A 20834-nucleotide genomic window follows, 5' to 3' on the forward strand; every position below is an offset into this window, starting at 1 on the left:
GTCTGTGTTTCTGTGAAAAAGCAAAAAAAAAATGATTTAATTAGTAGTATTAGCCACACCTGTTTCTAGAAGCTTCTGGCAGCTTCTGGTAGTCCTTGTGGAACTATATAAACCAGCCAGAACAAGCGAGGTGCTGAGCGTGCAAGGTACTGCAGCAAAGTGTGGGGATTGCAGATAAGTGCGGCATAGTTTAAACAAAATTTCATAGTTTGACACAAGAACATAGTTTGAATTTATCCTTCTACATTTCCCATTGTTTTTTTTTCTATCTTTGTTTTTCTACCTTACTGTTTATCCCCAATTAATAGGTGCTCCATGGACAATGCTACCAGGTGTGTATCTTGTCAGATGTATGCATGCCTTGAGCAGCCGTTAGAGGGTGAATATATCTGCACTTGATGCAAGCATGTTGCGTATTTGGAAGCCAAGGTAACTGATCTAAATAAGCAGCTTGCAACACTCAGGGGCATTTGAAACATGGAGAGGAGTTTAGAGCTCACTGAGCTTTCTCTGGCTGGGACCAGTGATATGGAGGAGGGTGGAGGTGGGGAAGATCAGAACCCAGAGGTAGGTAGTTGGGTAACAGTTAGAAAAAGAGGTAGGGGGAAAAGTGTCAGGGAGCCTAGTCCTGACCTGGCACAACCGAGTAAATATGCCTGTTTGGCTGAGATTAGGAATGAAGGGCCAGGACTAGGGTCACTACAGCAGGATGTTGCTCCTAGGAACCAGGAAAACGGCTGCTGTAGGAAGGAGGGAAATAGGAGTGCAGCAAAGCCCAGACAGATGTTGGTGGTAGGGGACTCTATAATTAGGCGGACAGACAGGGTCATCTGTCACCGAGACTGTGAATGCCGAACAGTGTGTTGTCTGCCGGGTGCTCGGGTTCAGCATATTGCGGATCGGATAGACAGATTGCTGGGTGAGGCTGGGGAAAATCCAGCGGTCATGGTGCACATTGGTACTAATGACAAAGTTAGAGACAAGTGGAAGGTCTTTAAAAATAATTACAGGTAACTAGGATAGAAGCTGAAGTCCAGAACCTCCAAGGTGATGTTTTCAGAAATACTACCGGTGCCACGAGCGTCACTAGAAAGACAGCGGGAGCTTAGGGAGATAAATACGTGGCTTAGAAATTGGTGCAGGAAGGAAGGGTTTGGGTTCATGGAGAACTGGGCCGACTTCTCAGTCGGCTACAGGCTCTACCGTAGGGACGGGCTGCACCTCAATGGGGAAGGTGCAGCTGTGCTGGGGGAGAAAACGGTCAGACGGATGGAGGTGCTTTTAAACTAGGATCTGGGGTGAGGGAGGGTAGTGGAGCAAAAAAGGGGATAGATAGAGCAGATAGAGACAGTGAGATGGTAGGGGTCAATGAAGGATTAGAGGGGGATGGGACATGCAAGGAACGTAGGGAGGCTAGGAGTAATAAAGGTGTTAATAGTATTAAATGTCTACTGGCAAATGCAAGAAGTCTTGCAAACAAAATGAATGAATTGGAGACTCTTATGTCAACCATGCATTATGATGTGGTGGGCATTGCGGAAATCTTTCTGGATGAAAGTCATGACTGGGAGACAAACATACAGGGTTATAGTACATTTAGGAGGGACAGGAAAGACAAAAAAGGTGGTGGGGTGTGTATATTTATCAATTCTAACCTAAAACCTGTGTTGAATGATGACATTGAGGGGAACTGCAACAATGTAGAGTCAGTATGAGTAAATGTACATGGGGAGGGGAATAATGGAAAAATGCTAATTGGAGTTTGCTATAAGCCTCCTAACATACCTGAACAAATAGAGGCTGAAATGCTGGAACAAATTGAAAAGGCAGCTAATAATAATAATCGGGTTCTTATTATGGGGGATTTCAACTATCCAGACATACAGTGGGACATAGAATCTTCTGGTTGTGCTAAAAGCTGTAAATTCTTAACTACTATTCAAGACAATTTCCTCTCTCAGATGGTAGATTAACCGACGAGGGGAGATAATTTGCTAGATCTGGTCCTGTCAAATAGACCGGATACAATTTCAGATCTACAGGTCCGGGAGCACTTGGGCACCAGCGATCATAATATGGTAAGCTTCAAAGTAATATTCAATAGAACATTTCAAAGGGGAAATGCTAAAACCTGGAATTTTAGGAAAGCTGATTTAAAAAAATTAAGGGAAGAGCTTAAATGTGTAGATTGGGACAAAGTCATGGTAACTGGGGATAATGAACATAAATGGGGTAAGTTTAAGGATATACTGCTAGAGTCTTGTAAAAAACTTATACCCTCTGGTAATAAAATGCCCAGGAATAAAAAGAAACCACTATGGATAAATAAGACTGTACAAAGTATAATAAAAAAAAAACAAAGGGCGTTTAAAATCTTAAAGGCTGAGAATACAGAAATAGCATTTCAGTAGTATAAAGATATCAATAGGAAATGGAAAAAGAAATCACACAAGCAAAATTAGCTACTGAAACAAAAATCGCCAATGACATTAAAATAAATCCCAAAATGTTTTATAAATACATTAATGCCAAAAGGAAAACAAAGGATAGTATTGGCCCCTTAAAATATAACAACAAGTTAGTTATAGAGGACAAATAAAAGACTGAGATATTAAATAGGCATTTCTCATCTGTGTTCACCAAGGAACTGACTGTACCAGGGATCATTCAACAAGTGAAAAATCAAAGTTCACCACCCGATATAATTAATTTAACACAAGAAGAAGTATGCCTACGTCTGAGTAAATTAAACATCAACAAATCCCCAGGGTCAGATGACATTCATCCACGAATATTGAGGGAATTGAGCTCCGTAATCGACAGACCACTGTATCTCATCTTTTTAGACTCACTTGTAACAGGGTTGGTGCCTCAGGATTGGAGGATTGCTGATGTGGTACCAATATTTAAGAAAGCTAAGAGGGTAGATCCAGGCAACTACCGTCCAGTAAGCCTGACATCAGTAGTATGCAAAGTTATTGAGGGCATTTTAAGGGATGACATGCAAAAATATATTTCAGAAAATAATATAATAACTGACAGATAGCATGGATTCACGAAAGATAAGTCGTGTCTAATCAACCTGTTGGGGTTCTATGAGGGGGTAAGTGCAAACCTGGATATTGGTAATGCAGCTGATGTGATTTATTTGGACTTTACAAAGGCATTTGATACTGTACCACATAATAGCCTTATACTAAAGCTCCAGAAGCAAGGACTAGGGGAAACTATATGCAACTGGGTAAGGAATTGGCTAAGAGATAAGAAACAAAGAGTAGTCATAAATGGTACATTCTCTAAATGGGCTATAGTCAGCAGTGGGGTGCCGCAGGGATCTGTGCTAGGACCGATTCTTTTTAATCTCTTTATTAATGACCTTGTGGATGGGATTGATAGTAAAGTGTCAGTCTTTACTAATGACACCAAACTATGTAGGATATTAAAAACTGACCTTGATAGTACAATATTACAAAAAGATCTGGATAAGATGTTAGAATGGGCAGATACTTGGCAAATGAGATTTAATGTTGATAAATGTAAAGTAATGCACCTAGGATGGAGTAATCCTATAACTGCGTATACATTAAATGGAAGTAAACTCAGGACTGCAGAACAGGAGAAGGACTTGGGTATTCTCATTACAAATAAGCTGAGCAGCAGCACTCAATGTCAAGCAGCAGCTGCTAAAGCAAACAAGATTTTAGGGTGTATAAAAAGAGAGATTAGATCCCGTGATCCCAACGTATTGTTACCCCTCTATAAATCACTTGTAAGGCCACATCTGGAATATGGGATCCAGTTTTGGGCTCCACATTTTAAAAAGGACATTTTGAAGTTAGAGTCAGTTCAAAGGCGGGCAACTAGACTACTACAAGGAATGGAAGGCCTCCCATATGATGACAGGTTAAAAAAGTTAGATTTGTTTAGATTAGAAAAAGGATGCCTCAGAGGAGATCTCATTTATATGTATAAATACATGTGTGGTCAATATAAAGGACTGGCACACGACTTATTTCTTCCAAAGACAATACTAAGGACCAGGGGGCATTCACTGCGAGTGGAAGAAAAGCGATTCCGTCAGCTAAATAGGAAAGGGTTCTTTACAGTTAGAGCAGTCAGACTGTGGAATGCCCTACCACAAGAGGTATTAATGGCAGATACTATAACAGCTTTTAAAAAAGGTCTGGATGATTTCCTCAGTACACGCAACATTGTAGGTTATAAGTGACTTAGTGACCAAATGTAGAACTGGTGGAGGAAGGTTGAACTAGATGGACCTAGGTCTTTTTTCAACCTAAATAACTATGTAACTATGTACTTCTCCTCTGGGAGCTCCAACTCCCAGCTTCCCCAAAGCTCCTCACTGCTCGAGGGCTACCTCTGCTCTGACTTGTCACCTCCCACCTCCCGGCCTTACCCCTATGTGGGCGGCCCTATTCCAGCTTTGCAGCCCACTGGTGTGCCTGACAGGGTGTGGTGCGAGGTGTGATTGGGATTTTGGATGCTGATGGAGGCAGTGCCGCAAGTTGGGAACCAAGTACCAAGAGGGGTTGAGTCCTGCACTAAGAGATAAAGAGCGTGCAGTACCCTGTGACGACTTGACTAGTCCAGGGGTGTCACACAAGCATGGGAGAATTAGGTGAGCTGACATTCATGTTTTCCCATGAAGAATACATGTTATATAATCTATATTCCTTCACTTATTCCTCCCTGACTGTGACTTTAACCAAAAAACCACAAGCTATTACTCAATAATGAAAATTATGTTCCCTCATGAAGATTTGATGATTTTTTTTATGTGCATAAAGTGCCTTGCGAAAGCATTCAGCCCCCTTGAATTTTTCAACCTTTTCCCACACCTCAGGCTTCAAACATAAAGATAAAAAATTGAAATTTTATGGTGAAAAATCAACAAGTGGGACATAACTGTGAAGGTGAACGATATTTATTGCTTATTTAAAATTTTTATAAAAAATAAAAAACTGAAAATTGGGGTGTGGAATATTATTCCGTCACTTTACTTTCAGTGCAGCAAACTCATTCCAGAAGTTCATTGAGGATCTCTGAATGATCCAATGTTGTCCTAAATGACTGATGATGATAAATATAAGCCACCTGTGTGTAATAAAGTCTCCGTATAAATTCACCTGCTCTGTGATAGTCTCAGTGTTCTGTTTTAGGCCCCCTTCACACGCACGTGCCTCCGGTACGTGCTAGGTCCGTTCCTGTATGTACCGGAGACACGGGCACACGTATACCCATTAAAATCAATGGGTATATGTGCTCGCACGTGTGCAGCCATTGACCTGTGCCTCCGTGTGGAGCAGACGTGTGCCCGTGTGCTCCACATGGAGGCATGTCCGTTTTTCTCCGGCAGCACGGGTGTCACACGGCCCGCACCCGTACCACACGGATGTAGTGTGGATGCGGTCCTGTGTGACACTCGCCAGAGAAACACACGTGTCATTGAAAAAAAACACAAACTCACCTCCACCATCCCTGCAGTCTCTGCCACGGCTGTCACCTGCATCCAACCCCAAGTGAATTTGAACAACGCATCTTCTTCACTGGGGGTCCAGAGGCAGCGTCAGCGGGGCATGGCCTGTCCCGGACACTGTCATTCAGCACCACAGACAGCTCCGGATGAATCAGGCAAGGCAGGACTTTCCGTTCTCCATGTGTTATTACGTATAACACACGGAGAACGAACACGCATGTGCCACAAACACGGCACACGGGGAGCAAACCACCCGTTTAATATGTCCGTGAAAAAACGGTTTGTTTTTTTCACGGACGTGTGAAGGGGGCCTAAAGCACGGAGAGCATCATGAAGACTAAGGAACACAACAGGCAGGTCCATGATACTGTTGTGGAGAAGTTTAAAGCCGGATTTGGTTGCAAAAATATTTCCAAAATTTTAAACATCCCAAGAAGCACTGTGCAAGCAATCATATTGAAATGGAAGGAGCATCATACCACTGCAAATCTACCAAGACCCGGCCGTCCCTCAAAAATGTCATGTTGAACAAGGAGAAGACTGATCAGAGATGCAGCCAAGAGGTCCATGATCACTCTGGATGAACTGCAGAGATCTACAGCTGAGGTGGGAGAGTCTGTCCATAGGACAACAATTAGTCATACACTGCACAAATCTGCCTTTATGGAAGAGTGGCAAGAAGAAAGCCATTTCTCAAAAGATATCCATAAAAAGTGTTGTTTAAAGTTTGCCACAAGCCACCTGGAAGACACCAAACATGTGGAAGAAGGAGCTCTGGTCAGATGAAACCAAAATCGAATTTTCAGTTATTTATTTTTAACAAAAATTTAAAATAAGCAATAAATTTCGTTCAACTTCACAATTGTGTCCCACTTGTTGTTGATTCTTCACCATAAAATTTAAATTTTTATCTTAATGTTTGAAGCCCGAAATGTGGGAAAAGGTTGAAAAAACAAGGGGGCCGAATACTTTCGCATGGCACTGTATAATGGCTTTACCTAGACTTGAATATGTTTTGATTTTTTTTTTGTAGATAATAAAGGAATTTAATAAGGTTGAAGTTGACACAGGCATTACCAGTGCTGAATGTAAGTAAAACTTCTAGCACTTATAAGTGTATTGTTTGGTGCAGTGTAATTATTTTATTCCATTATCAATTTTTTTGTTATTTTCACCTCCTCATACTGTTGTACAGATCTCATTGGGTGTATTACAGGGACAGACATATCATTGATGCCACTAGGGCCCAAGATTTAGGGGGCCCATTTCCACTTCCAATAAAGCTGGAATTGTCCATAATGATGAGCTATTGGATTACAAAGGGCCCACATATTTTTCTTGAACAGGGGGCCTTTACTATCTGTATCCGTCGGTAGTGTGTTATGTATGGAGAAATTACCTCCAAGAAGAAATTCTTGTAGGTGAGAAAAGCCCTGGACATATAGAGTCTGATGGAATATGGTATGATTGCTTTTTTTGTCATTTATGTATATAGGCAATGGCATATGTACACTACGTACAGTCAAGGACCTGTGCACTTGACTAACTGGCTATGCACCTTATTCATCAGGGAAATATGTTGGCGATAAAGCATGCACTTGCCTAAAATACATATAAGTAAAGACAAATTTTTCCAAAAAATTCAATTCAATGAATTCAAGGAAAATCTCATTTATTCCAAAAGACCATCTATTAACACAGGTTTGGCATGTTTTTTTAATTAAAAAAACCAAAAACAGTCCAAAAATTATGCTTCATTTCTGATTAGTCAGAACACACAGCTGCACCGTCATACTAAACAAAGACAAAGAGGCTGGCACTGCTGCTGGGATCTCTATCTCTCTCCCTCCCTCCCCCTATTAACTCCTTCACCCCCATGCCTATTTTCTCCTTCATGACTGGGCCATTTTTTTTTTTCATTTCTGACCAGTGTCACTTTATAAGGTTATAACTCTGGAACGCTTCAATGGATCCCAGTGATTCTAAGATTATTTTTTTTGTCAGCCAAAGAAAGGGAAAGGGTTAAGGCCTCACTGCTGTGCATGAAGAATGAATTATGGATTCTTTGATATATGAATTTAATCTACGCGCTTTGGAGTGAAACGCCTTTATCAGGAACATTACATTTATGATGTTCGTGATGAAGGAGTTTCACTCCGAAACATGACAGGAGCGCTGGTGGGTGGAATCAATGACGCCATTCCTGTCTGCACGGGATCAGTGACGCGTTTCCTTAGCTGCAGTTAAATGTCGCTATCAGTGATGGCAGCTTAATTTAACTTGTTAACGGACGCAGTTGGATCTTGGATATACCTGCGTCTTTTAGAGTCACTTGATGACTGAATAAATCAGCCATCAAGTGCAGGGAAAGATGTGGGCTCAGCATGTATGGCCGCATTAAGGCAGGGACAAAGCTGATAACATAAATATATGTCATCGGTCGTGAAGGGCTATTTCGATTTAACTACCTTGTGTCTTGCTGCTATGCTCAGTCTTGCCATGGTTTATGACCTGTGACATTGAACTGTCTTCCACAATATCACCTTTTGTAGCAGTTTGCCCTTTGTGAACCCACATCAAATGCAGTGATACGACCAATGACATAAATATAAGCCATCCGTTGTTAAGTGAGTAAGTAATGAAAAAAAAATACTGACGGGTGTAAAAAAACACAAGGTGGTTTGTAGGGCTGAGCCACCCCCATAGAGTTCGAGTTCGGTTCGTCGAACAGAGGCTCCGTTCGATGAACGTTCAACGAACCACTCAAACTCCATTGAAAACAATGGCAAGCAAACACAAACACATAAAAACACATAGAAAACACTTTCAAAGGTGTCCAAAAGGTGACAAACAACTCCCAAGACAGCACAAACACATGGGAAAGTGACAAGGACATATACTCATGTGAAAACAACTGAGCTGGACGAGTAAAAAGAGGAGGAGACACAGATATCGGAGTATCTGCAAGTGAATATCAATGCCATTACTGTACAACTTGAGCCATGCTCATTTTGGGCTTCCAATCTGGATAAATTGCCTGAGCTCGCCACTTACGCCTTGGGGATCTTGTGGTGCCTCGCATCCAGCGTTCTCTCGGAACGTGTATTCAGTGCTGCTGGGTGTGTGCTGGCAGATAAGTGCACACGTCTGTCCAGTGACAATGTGGACAGACTAACGTTCATCAAGATGAGGAAGTCATGGATCACAGAGGACTTTTCTGCCCCTGTGTCATCCAGGGGAGGCGAAAGGCTGGTGTATTTTTGAGAGTGCTTCATGGAAATCATCTTTTTGAGTTTGTAAGTGGGGGACAACTGATACCAGTGAAGTGGTGTGTTTGTGTGGCCCAGTTTTTGGAAACGAGGGAGACTGTGGTTGGAGTCCCCTTTTTTTTGAAAAATGAACCAAGAGGAGGAAGTCATGGATCACAGAGGACTTTTCTACCCCTGTGTCATCCAGAGGAGGCGACAGGCTGGTGTATTTTTGAGAGTGCTTGATGCAAATCATCTTTTTAAGTTTGCAAGTGGGGGACAACTGATGCCAGTGAAGTGGTGTGTGTGTGTGGCCCAATTTTTGGAAATGAGGGAGACTGTGGTTGGAGTCCCCTTGCTGTGTTTTACATGATTTTAGAAGGGCATGACATGCCTAAGAGGTTGACTTTCAGCATCTGCAAGTTGTTGGCTACAGAAATGCTGCCTTTCCACCCTTTTGAGACAGAGGATTTTCAACACCTTATGCCCATCGCTGTGCCCCAAGAGCCGATGCCCAGTCGCCACTCCTTCACCAAGAAAGGCATGCCAGCGCTACACCAGCATGTCGCACACAACATCAATGCTTCCTTGAGAAACTTTGTGTGTGACAGGGTGCATTTCACCACAGATACTTGGACCTGTAAGCATGGACAGGGGCGTTACATTTCGCTGACTGGGCACTGGGTAACTATGGTGAGAGATGAAGGGTCTGCTGTACAAGTCTTTCCGTCCCCACGAGTTGTGTGTCAATCCTTCCTCTGTATGTAGAAGTTCCTACACTGCTTCTGCCTCCTGAACCTCGTCTAGGTCCTCAACCTCCGCTCAAAACCTGTCTGGTAAGGCCACCCACGTTGTAACAGTGCACAAGGAATCCCACACACCTCCTTACTATGCTGGCAGCAGAGCTCAATGCCATCAGGCGGTCAAATCTTTACCTGGCAATGTATGGGAAATGTGAGTCACACCGCTGAGGATTTGTGGACGGTTAGCTCTGGAGACCGAGTTTCATCAATGGTTTTCTTCACTCAACCTGCAGCCAGGGAAGGCCGTGTGTGACAATGATGCGAATCTGGGTGCAGCCCTTTGCCGTTACAATGTGACACACGTGACTTGTATGGCTCACGTGTTCAACCTGGTTGTCCAGCAATTTTTAAACCACTATTCCGGCCTACATGGCCTTCTGTGGAGGGTACACTCGCTATGTGCTCACTTCCACCGTTCACACCCAGCAGCTCAACAACTTGCATCGCTCCAGATGTCTTTTGGTCTGCCTGTTCACCGCCTGCAATGTGATTTGCTGCCAGGCAGGAATTTGTATCTGCACATGTTGCAGCGCCTGTGGCAGCAGCGGCGAGCCCTGCTGCAATACGTTATGACTATGCAATACGTTAGCCTGGGCTAACGAGATCCAGAGGGGAGGCAGATCATGCTGCTGGAGTGGTCTCAGATCAAGTACCTATGCACCCTTCTTCACAGTTTACAAATGGCGACGAAGATGTTTAGCGCTGACGATGCCATTATCATTATGACAATTCTGGTCATCTACATGCTGGAGCACATGCTAAACAGCATTCATAGTCAGGTGGTGGGACAAGAGGAAAGGGAGTAAGTACAGTAGGAGTCATATGCGGAAGGGATAACAAGATCTACAAGGTCCACACATTCAGCAGCACCAAGGCGGCAGGCATGAGATGGTGGGGGAGAGGATTAACAAGGGCACGTAGTATCAGCCAAACTGTTGAGGAAGGTGCAGGAGCCCAGGAAGAAGTGAAGGACGAACTGGCAATGGGCATGGAAGACTCAGTAGATGAGGGAGAGCTTGTTCACATTTCTGTTGTGCGAGGCTGAGGGGAGAGGGCAGAGGAAGGAAGCATGATTCTCACCTCTCCGCCACCAACACAGCAAGGACTTGGTCCTCCTGGATGCGCAAGACACATGAGCGCCTTCTTGCTGCACTACCTACAACATGACCCTCGGATTGTCCGAATTCGAAGGAATGCTGACTACTGGGTTGCCACACTGTTAGATCCCCGGTACAAGACAAAATTTGGCAAAATAAGTCCTGCCATAGAAATGGACGCACATATGCAGGAGTATCAGCAGAATCTGGTACGCAATCTTAGATCGGCTTTTCCACTAAACACCAGCGCTGCACAGAGTGAATCTCAACGCTTTGTCATGGCTAGGAGGAAATGGTCTTTTACTTGTCAACATTTGAGGGACCTAGGGATGGCTACTGTGCTAGATGGCATTGAGTATGGTGTCCCTGCAGAGTTGCAAATTTTGTCATCTACAAAATGAAAGGAAAAAGGCCAGATGCTGGTGGAAAGGAGAACAGGTGTGTTAGAAAGGGGTAAAAAGTTTGTGTCCGTGGGTTTGGTGGTTAAGCAACAGTAACATCTGCTGAAGAAACACCATCTGCTACGGGGTGACTGGCAGATTTGGATAAGGTGGTGTCTATCTCAATCGCCAGTCGTGGACCATAGTGCTCCTAGATGGAAAAGGAGATGCTGGCAATCCAAAGGTTAGGAGGAGGATACAGAGTTGGGTGGCTCTGAAAAAAATAGTAGCCTGAACCGAGTTAGACGACACTTGGATCTGGAGACTGGGAACCCTGTTAGCATCACAGGGTCCACACACCCAGCCTAGGAAATCTCTGTTAACAACACAGGTGCCATTGGCTACGCTGTCCGTGTGCGTAGGGGGCACACCTGTGGACAGCAGGCGCAGCAGCAGCCCAGTTAATCCCACTGTGCTGCACTAGCAGGACTGGTAGGACAGGAGCTGGTCGTAACCGTTCTGCGTTACCAAGTGTGGTGGCGTCCTGCACCGACGCCCTATCCCTGCCTACCTCTGGCCTAAAGCCACAATGGGTTCAACACATGGAGGTGTGCTCTGTCTGAGCATAATAGTAGACTGCGCACCTCCTTGTTGTCTCCAGCCCCTTTTCTAACCTGGGTCCGCCCCAACCCAGGGTGGACCACAATGCACCTCCATGAGCCAAAATCAGAGTGCCACGTCATCTGTGACATAACCAGCGGCCTATCCGGAACCGCCACTTCAATGATGATCTCATGGCAGCCAGGCCCCAAACACCTCACCAGTCATCGTCTGACGAACAATGATGAGGTGCCAAATCATAGGGGCGGGCCTCTGCGAGCCAGTCCGGAGTGGTCACATTATCTGGACACCTGAAGCCCTCTGGACTATCATGGACTGACACCTCACGGAAATTGCCAGTGAGTTCCTTAATGGACCTAGCCTCTGATGCACTAAGTACCTGAGCATGCTCATTTGCATGAAAACAGTCTCAGAAAACAGACTATTAGCTTCTGCATGTTCTGTAGGCCCAACACAGGACTTATACACGGCACGGATTCCAAGTACCTGTGCAAAGAGGCTTTTCGCACTAAGTGTCGGAGCATGCTCAGTAGCACTAACTGAGGACTTAGCCCCAGGAATGGCACAGTCATGCTGAGCATGCTCACTAGGCGAAACACTGGACTAAAGGCCGCTTTACACGCTGCGATATCGGTACCGATATCGATAGCGTGGGTACCCGCCCCATCTGTTGTGCGACATGGGCAAATCGATTCCCGTGACGCACAACATCGCCCAGACCCGTCACACGTACTTACCTGCCCGGTGACGTCGCTGTGACCGGCGAACCACCTCCTTTCTAAGGGGGCGGTTCGTTCAGCGTCACAGCGATGTCACAGCTGCGTCACTGAACCGCCGCCCAATAGAAGCGGAGGGGCGGAGATGAGCGGGACGTAACATCCCGCCCACCTCCCTCCTTCCGCATAGCGGCCGGGAGGAAGGTAAGGAGAGCTTCCTCGTTCCTGCGGTGTCACACGGAGTGATGTGTGCTGCCGCAGGAACGAGGAACAACTTCATTACTGCTGCAGTAACGATATTTGAGAATGAACCCCCATGTCACCGATGAGCGATTTTGCACGTTTTTGCGACGAGGCAAAATCGCTCATAGGTGTCACACGCAACGGCATCGCTAATGTGGCCGAATGTGTGTCACCAATTCCGTGACCCTGACTTCGCATTAGCGATGTCGTTGTGTGTAAAGCCCCCTTTACCCCTGTGTCTGTGGTAAATCGGCACATACATGCACACTAGCCGTCTCTACACACTTAGACGTGGATGAGGAAGCAGTCAGCTGGACGACCCAAGGCACAGCCCAAAATGGCAGCTGACGCATGGGCGCAACTGGAACCGCAGCAGGCTGCTTGCATCTACGGCGGCACCGATTCATAACACCAACTACCAGCCAAAATAAGAGGTGTACTTCTTCCCGTGGATAATCTGATATGATCCCTTTTTTTCAGGGACACAACCATTGCTACCAAATGTAGATGAGGCACCAAAAGAGCAGGTGCTTCAATGGATCTCAAGTGCTCCATCAAGTGGCCTCTCCTCCACCTCAACTTCAATATCCCAAATACTCCATTCCTCTGTGGTGTCAACCCAATCGCACTTGCTTCCTAACAGCTCACAAGTTTCCACCAGCCCTGCTGAGTATGGGGTAACAGAGATGGTTGAGTCTGCAGAGCTGTTCAGTCACACTATAGCCTAGGAATCAGAGGTGTGCTCCAAAGCTGCAGTGAGTCCAGACAAGGAAATGATCTGCACTGGTGCCCAGAAGCTTTGTGAGTCGGCTCCAGGACCCGATGAAGAAGGTGCTGAGCATAATGTACACCCTCATTCCCAAACTGTAAATCCTCCTGGTGGAGACAATGGGGAACATGCTGAGGAGACTTAGATACCGGATTGGAACAACTACTTTACTAGTCGTTCAGGGCTGGAAGAGGTTGGCTCGGAGGAGTCAGGACAAGGGGAGTGAAAACACACAGGGTGATGATGAGGTTGGAGACTCCACTGACTGTCAAACCAAAGTAAGCCAGTTGATGAGGTCAGCAGAGGAGGTGGAGGAGGATGCTACTGATGACTAGAGTTGAGCGCGGTTCGCGAATCGAGGTTCTACAGTTCGCGGCTCGAGTGATTTTGGGGGCTGTTCTAGATAGAACTAGAACTCGAGCTTTTTGCTAAAGCTCGATAGTTCTAGATACGTTCGAGAACGGTTCTAGCAGCAAAAAGACCAGCTAATTACTAGCTGGCTTTCCGCTGTAATAGTGTAAGTCACTCTGTGACTCACACTATTATGAAATTTCGGTGTATAGTGTGCGGGAACAGCGCATTCAGATCACTGCTGCTGGGATAATGGCGATCGCCATTTTTTTTTTTTTCCTTGTCTTCCTTCCCTAAGCGCGCGCGTGTAGTGGGGCGGGCCAGCATGCCAGCCAATCCCAGACACACACACAGCTAAGTGGACTTTTAGCCAGAGAAGCAACGGCATGTGTGATAGGATGTCCATGTCACATGTCCCTGCATTATAAAAACGGACATTTTCCTCCAGCACGCCATTATCTGCCTTCTGCGTCCTTGGTGTCAGTCATCACTGGCGCAGCTCCTATCTCCGATACTGCTGTGTACGCTCCATACACAGCGCTGTACAGAATAGGGATAGAAGTTTCTATCAGTCCTTTTAAGGGCTAATACCGGCAGGGTCAGAGCCATAGGTGACAGGTCCGTGAAAACAGAGTTTAACAGCTACACAAGATGACAGCGTCTGTGTAGCTAAGGTCAGGGATTTCCTCGCTGCATTTCCCCATTAGGGATTTCCCCAGGGATAGAAAGGCAGGCTTCCTTTCCTCTACCCAAACCCACAACCCTGCCACTGTACCCTCCTGCCCTTTGCACACTCAAACTCATTGTTACTAAGCCATTATACTAGCAAACACTAAGTGAACTTAGTGGCATCCTAAAAGTGGCTGTTGGACTTCTGTATTGTCCCACTAGTGCAAAGATATTTGCAGCACGTCTGCCTGCATTGCACACTCAAACTCATTGTTACTAAGCCATTATACTAGCAAACACTGCTGCCAGTTTAAGGGCCGTAGTTGCATTGTCAGGGCTAATTATTGTTGTTTGTTCTGCGGTTAATAAAGCTAGACCACCGTTGAAATCTACACCACCTCTCAATTTTTACTACCACATTTTAAGTGCACAATCTTGTCGCAATCAAAATGAGTGGCAAAATGACAGATGCTGGTGGAAAGGGGAAGAGGCGTGTTGGAAAAGGAAAAAAAGGGTTTGTCCGTGGGGAAGGTGGCAAAGCTCCATTAACATCTGCTGAAGATAGACCATCTCCCAGCAAAAGTAAGATGTCTACTACTTACCGTGGACAATCCGATGTGCTCCCTTTTTTACGGACACGAACAACTGGAACAAAGGTAGATGATGGCCAAAAAAGGAAAATGCTTGAATGGATCTCAAGTGGTCCAACAAGTGCCCTCTCCGCCACCTCAACTACCGCATCCAAAAAACACCAGTCCTCTGAGTTGTCATCCCAATCACACTTGCTTTCTCCCAGCTCTGAAGTCTCCATCCGCCCTGCACAGTATGGTGGAACTGAGATGGCTGAGTCTGCAGAGCTGTTCAGTCACACTATAGCCTGGGAATCAGAGGTCTGCTCCCAAGCTACAGTGAGTACAGACCAGGAAATGGTCTGCAGTGATGCCCAGAACCTTTGTGACTCTGATTCAGGCCGTGAGGACCAAGTTTCTGAGCATAATGTTGACCCTTTTTCACAAACTGTAACACCTGTTGTTATAGACAATGAGGAACATACTGATGACGATGAGACGCAGATACCAGATTGGGATGACAACTTAAATATTCGGTCAGGGCAAGAAGAGGCTTGGTCTGAGGGTGAGGGGAGTGCAAACACAACAATTGATGAGGAAGTTCTAGATCCCACCTACTGTCAACCCACAGTCAGGCCCTCGAGGAGGTCAACAGACGGTGGAGGAGGATGCAACTGACGACGAAGTTACCTTGCGCCTTCCTGGACAGAGTCGGAGTACTGGTAGCACGTCTACAACTGCATTCTCAGCCACCACTGTGCCTCTGAGCACTAGTCGGGGTGGATCAGCAGGTCGCATGCCCTCTAAGCCTTGCCTAGCCTGGTCCTTTTTTGACATAGCAAAAGATCGCCCAAATTCTGTGATCTGTAAAATTTGTCATGATTCTGTTAGTAGAGGGCAAAACCTCAGCAGTTTGACAACTTCTTCCATGAATCGTCACATGAATAAATATCATATGTCCCAGTGGGAAGCTCACCGTGCTGCAATGCGGCCTAGCGGAGCGAATCATCCACCGCCTGCCCCTTCCAGTGCATCCGCGCGCTTTTCATCTTCTAGGACTGTGGGGACAGCTGTCACACCTGGTTTTCCACGCACAACTTCCACCACTGTAACCTCAACAGGCAGTTTGCTTGGTAGGTCGTCAGTTGGTTTGGAAGGGGAAACAAGTACGTGTGTACAGCTCTCTCAGACATCGATAGCACCAACGTTGGATGAAGGTGACATCATGTCTACGCCTGCACTTTCCTCACAAAGCTGCATTTTTCCAGGGACACCCTACTCAACACCGTCTACACACAGCAGCCAGATCTCTGTCCCTCAGATGTGGACAAATAAAAGGCCATTTCCTGCGACCCATGACAAAGCTAAGAGGTTGACTTTATCCCTCTGTAAGCTCTTGGCTATCGAAATGCTGCCTTTCCGCCTGGTGGACACACAGGATTTTAGAGACCTTATGTCTGTCGCTGTGCCCCAGTACCAGATGCCCAGTCGCCACTACTTCTCTAAGAAAGGTGTGCCCGCGCTACACCAGCATGTCGCACACAACATCACCGCTTCCTTGAGAAACTCTGTGTGTGAATGGGTGCATTTCACCACCGATACTTGGACCAGTAAGCATGGACAGGGACGTTACATGTCGCTGACTGGGCACTGGGTAACTATGGTGATAGATGGTGAAGGGTCTGCTGCACAAGTCTTGCCGTCCCCACGACTTGTGTGTCAATCCTCTGTCTGTCCAAGTTCCGCCACTGCTTCTGCCTCCTCCACCTCATCTGGGTCCTCCACCTCCGCCCCAAGCCTGCCTGGTCAGGCCACCAGCGTTCGCACTGCGCAGAAGGAATCACGCACCCCTCATTACTATGCTGGCAGCAGAGCGCAACGGCATCAGGCGGTCTTTAGCTTGACATGTCTTGGGAATAGGAGTCACACAGCTGAGGAGTTGTGGTCAGCTCTGCGGACCGAGTTTAATAAATGGTTGTCTCCACTCAACCTGCAGCCTGGTAAGGCCGTGTGCGACAATGCTGCAAACCTGGGTGCGGCCCTTCGCCTGGGCAAGGTGACAGACGTGCCTTGTATGGCTCACGTGTTGAACCTTGTTGTCCAGCAATTTTTAACACACTATCCCGGCCTAGATGGCCTTCTGACCAGGGCACGAAAACTGTCTGCTCACTTCCGCCGTTCAACCGCCGCAGCTGAATGACTTGCATCGCTCCAGAAGTCTTTCGGCCTGCCGGTTCAACGCCTGAAATGCGATGTGCCGACACGCTGGAATTCGACTCTCCACATGTTACAGCGACTGTGGCAGCACCGCCGAGCCCTGGTGCAATACGTCATGACGTATAGCCTGGCCAACGAGATGCAGAGGTGGGGCAGATCACCCTGATGGAGTGGTCTCAGATCAAGGACCTATGCACCCTTCTGCACAGTTTCGACATGGCGATGAATATGTTTAGCGCTGACAATGCCATTATCAGCATGACAATTCCAGTCATTTACATGCTGGAGCACACGCTAAACACTATTCGGAGTCAGGGGGTGAGACAACAGGAAGGGGAGGAACTACAGGAGGATTCATTTGCGCAAGACACAACAATATCACCAAGGTCCAGACGTTCATCATCACCAACGCGGCAGGCATGGGACCATGGGGGACAGGGATCAACAAGGGCGCATGGTAGCAGGCGAAATGTTGAGGAAGGTGCAAGAGAACATGAAGAAATGGAGGACGAACTGTCCATGGACATGGAAGACTCAGCGGATGAGGGAGACCTTGGTCAAATTTCAGTTGAAAGAGGTTGAGGGGAGATGTCAGAGGAAGAAAGAATGGTTAGCACCTCTATGCCACAAACACAGCGTGGACTTGGTCCGCATGGCTGCGCAAGACACATGAGCGCCTACTTGCTGCACTACCTCCAACATGACCCTCGTGTTGTCAAAATTAGAAGTGATGATGACTACTGGCTTGCCACACTATTAGATCCCCGGTACAAGTCCATATTTTGTGACATAATTCCAGCCATAGAAAGGGACGCACGTATGCAGGAGTATCAGCAGAAGCTGTTACTCGATCTTCGCTCGGCTTTTCCACCAAACAACCGTGCAGGTGCAGGGAGTGAATCTCCCAGTTGTAACTTGACAAACATGGGACGGTCTCGTCATTTTCAACAGTCTACCCGTACCAGTAGCACCGTATCTGGTGCTGGTAACAGCAATTTTATGGAATCTTTTCATAATTTTTTTAGACTGTCCTTTGCAAGGCCACCAGAGACAACAAGTCTGACACATAGTCAACGGCTGGAGAGGATGATACAGGAGTATCTCCAAATGAACATTGATGCCATGACTTTGCAAATGGAGCCTTGCTCATTTTGGGCTTCAAATCTTGAAAAATGGCCAGAGCTCTCAACTTACGCCTTGGAGATTTTGTCGTGTCCAGCTGCCAGCGTTGTCTCTGAACGTGTCTTCAGTGCTGCTGGGTGTGTGCTGACAGATAAGCGCACGCGTCTGTCCAGTGACAATGTGGACAGACTAACGTTCATCAAAATGAACAAGTCATGGATCCACAAGGAATTTACTACCCCTGTGTCATCCTGGGGAGAGTAAATGCTTGTGGATTTGGAATGTGCTTGATGCAAATCAAAACATCCTGTTTGCAACTAGGGCACAAGTGCTGCCACTGATGGGGTGTCTGTGTGGCCCAATTTTTGGAAAAAAGGGAGACTCCGCTTGGAGTAACCCTTGCTTGCTGTGTTTTTTAAAAGGAGCCAAGATGAACAGAGCTGGAATCAGGAAAGACTTTGCTACCTACCCCGGTGTCATCCTGGGGACGGTTAAGAATGGCGTATTTTTAAATGTGCTTGATGCAAATCTAGCTGTGAAGTGTACAACTGGGGCACAACTGCTGCCTCTGAAGGGGTGGGTGTGTGTGGGGCCCAATTTTTGGAAAAAAGGGAGACTCCGCTTGGAGTAACCCTTGCTTGCCGTGTTTTTTAAAAGGAGCCAAGATGAACAAGTCATGGTTCAGCAAAGACTTTGCTACCTACCCCGGTGTCCTCCTGGGGACGATTAAGGATGGCGTATTTTTGAATGTGCTTGATGCAAATCTAGCTGTGAAGTGTACAACTGGGGCACAACTGCTGCCACTGAAGGGGTGGGTGTGTGTGTGTGGCCCAATTTTTGGAAAAAAGGGAGACTCCGCTTGGAGTCACCTTGCGGTGTTTTACATGATTTTAGAAGGGCGTGCCATGCCTATATCTGTGTCTCCTCCTCTTTTTTCCTTGTCCAGCTCTTTTGTTTTCGCATGAGTATATGTCCTTGTCACTTTCCCATGTGTTTGTGTTGTGTTGAGTTGTTTGTCACCTTTTGGACACCTTTGAGGGTGTTTTCTAGGTGTTATGTGTTTATGAATGCCTGCCATTGTTTCCTATGCGGTTCGAGTTCGGTTCGTCGAACGTTCGACGAACTGAACTCGAACGGGACGTCCTTTCGACGAACCAAACTCGAGCCGAACCACGACCGGTTCGCTCATCTCTACTGATGACGAGGTTACATTGCGTCTTCCTGGACAGAGACAAAGTACTGGAAACACGTCAACAACTGAATCCTCAGCCACAACTCAGCCTCTGAGCAGAAGTGGTGGTGGCTCTGCAAGTCGCATGGGCTGTAAGCCTTGCCTAGCCTGGGGCTTTTTTTTACATCGTAAAAGATCACCCAAGTCATGTCATCTGTAAGATTTGTCACCAATCTCTAAGTAGAGGCCAAAAACTCACTACTTTGAGTACTTCGTCCATGAACTGTCACATGGATTAGCTCCACGCAGCTAATGAAGGCAATAGCGCGATCAGCTGAGCTGTCACTGAGGTTACTCGCGGCCAACGCTGATTACAGCTGATCGCGCTATTGCCTTCATTAGGAAGTTGGAAGCGACGCCGGAGGTCCGTGGATTACGCCGGGCATGGAGGGCTTTTTGGGGCTGATTAAATTGGTGATGAGGGACTTTGTTAGTGTTTTTTTATCTAATAAAGGATTTTTTCGGGTGTGTGTGTTTATTTACTGTTATTTACTGTTTAATTTACAGATTAATCATGGAAGGTTTCTCGGGGAGACGCCTGACATGATTAATCTAGGAATTATTGGCAGCTATGGGCTGCCAATAACTCCTTATTACCCCGATTTGCCAACGCACCAGGGCAAATCGGGAAGAGCCGGGTACAGTCCCAGAACTGTCGCATATAATGTATGCGGCAATACTGGGCGGCTGCTGACTGATATTGTTAGGCTGGGGGGCTCCCCATAATGTGGGGCTCCCCATCCTGAGAATACCAGCCTTCAGCCGTATGGCTTTATCTGGCTGGTATTAAAATGGGGGGGACCGCACGCCGTTTTTTTAAAATTATTTATTTATTTATTTTACTGCACAGTATAGACATGCCCACCGGCTGTTGTGATTGGGTGCAGTGAGACAGCTGTTACTCAGCGTGGGGGGTGTGTCTGACTGCAACCAATCACAGGCGCTGGTGGGTGGGGAAAGCAGGGAATACGAGATTGATTAATGAGCGGCCGACATATTCAAAGTAATTGTTGGCGCGCATTCTCTGCACAGCTGTTCCTCGCAGCGCTGGTGATCGGGGAGCGGTATGAGCCGGGGGAAGAAAAAACCGAGCGCCAATGTACCGTATTTTTCGCTTTATAAGACGCACCTGATTATAAGACGCACCTAGGTTTTGGAGGAGGAAAATTAAAAAAAAAAAATTGAGCCAAATAGTGTGCTAGAACATTTTAATAAAATTAAAATAACATTATTTTAACAATTTAGACTCAAAAGGAGTCAATAGCATCATTGTTTGTAACATGAACCATGTTTGTGAACAA

The sequence above is a fragment of the Anomaloglossus baeobatrachus genome, chromosome 4 (genome assembly GCF_048569485.1).
Source record: "Anomaloglossus baeobatrachus isolate aAnoBae1 chromosome 4, aAnoBae1.hap1, whole genome shotgun sequence".
Classification (NCBI taxonomy): Eukaryota; Metazoa; Chordata; class Amphibia; order Anura; family Aromobatidae; genus Anomaloglossus; species Anomaloglossus baeobatrachus.